This window comes from Scylla paramamosain, unplaced genomic scaffold (genome assembly GCF_035594125.1).
Source record: "Scylla paramamosain isolate STU-SP2022 unplaced genomic scaffold, ASM3559412v1 Contig182, whole genome shotgun sequence".
Classification (NCBI taxonomy): domain Eukaryota; kingdom Metazoa; phylum Arthropoda; class Malacostraca; order Decapoda; family Portunidae; genus Scylla; species Scylla paramamosain.
Window position 1 is genome coordinate 7,501 of NW_026973847.1, and position 1,404 is coordinate 8,904.

Sequence of the window (1,404 nt, forward strand, 5' to 3'; positions counted from 1 at the left end):
AGCCCTTGCTGGCCACAGACCAGGTGGTGGGGGTTGTCGCGCACGTCCCAACGGCCGCCGCAGACGCAAGGGTAAGTTCACTTAAGCATCACTTAAGCTACGGCCCGTCAAGAGCCGCAGCAGCCCTGCGCTGACGACAGCCCGACCTCGGGGCACGCACGGTCGAGGCAGTATGGACACGCCAACACTACCCACGGTCGGCGACCTTCCCCGAGGCGGGGACAAAAACAAGGAGGTGCACGTCCCAACGGCCGCCGCAGACGCAAGGGTAAGTTCACTTAAGCATCACTTAAGCTACGGCCCGTCAAGAGCCGCAGCAGCCCTGCGCTGACGACAGCCCGACCTCGGGGCACGCACGGTCGAGGCAGTATGGACACACCAACACTACCCACGGTCGGCGACCTTCCCCGAGGCGGGGACTACAACAACCACGCACACACACACACAGTCCGGCAACACCGAGGCCAGAAGACAACGAGGCCAAGCACGAACGCCGTCGTGACGAGGCAACGAGGTCTCTCTCTCTCCCAACGGCCGCCGCAGACGCAAGGGTAAGTTCACTTAAGCATCACTTAAGCCACGGCCCGTCAAGAGCCGCAGCAGCCCTGCGCTGACGACAGCCCGACCTCGGGGCACGCACGGTCGAGGCAGTATGGACACACCAACACTACCCACGGTCGGCGAAGCTCCCCGAGGCGGGGAACAACAGACACGAGTAGTATAGTAGCAGCGGAGCCGCCGTCGTAGCCTTGACGACGACGGCTGCTGCGAGATTACCCAGAAACAACATGACTCGGTGGAAGGTGGCTTGAAGCCACCCCCACCAGCCAGCCGTAGCCTAGACGGCATGCTGCTGCTGCTCCTTTCCACTTTCAATTCCATTGCCATGACTTTCTGACACTCAAAAGTGTAGTAAGAGAGCCACCAGGAAATCGCGAAGCGTCGGACCCCAAAGGTCTGTCGACGCCGCGTCCCTTCTCAACTTAAAAAAAAAAATAAAGGAGGTCATCTCTCCTTTGTGGATACTTGCTGCGCCCTCCCGCAGCGAAGCATCGTTAGAGCTGTTTTTGATTTTTTTTTTTTTTTTTCTGGCAGGGTACCAGGTAAGGTAACACATTGAACACCACTGGCTTGCTTGCTTGCTCGTTTCTTTCTCTCTCTCTGTCTGTGTCTCTCTCTCTCTCTCTCTCTTCCGTGTGCCCCTTCCACGGAGACGAGCTCGCAGCAAAGCACCATTTTAAATCCTTCATTGTGAAGTTCATTCACTACTCATTTGTTGGTACTTGCTGCGCCCAGCTCTTGCTCGTCGTCTCTTATTTTTTATTCATACAAGTAGTCATTTTATCTTCCGTGTGCCCCTTCCACGGAGACGAGCTCGCAGCAAAGCACCATTTTAAATCCTTC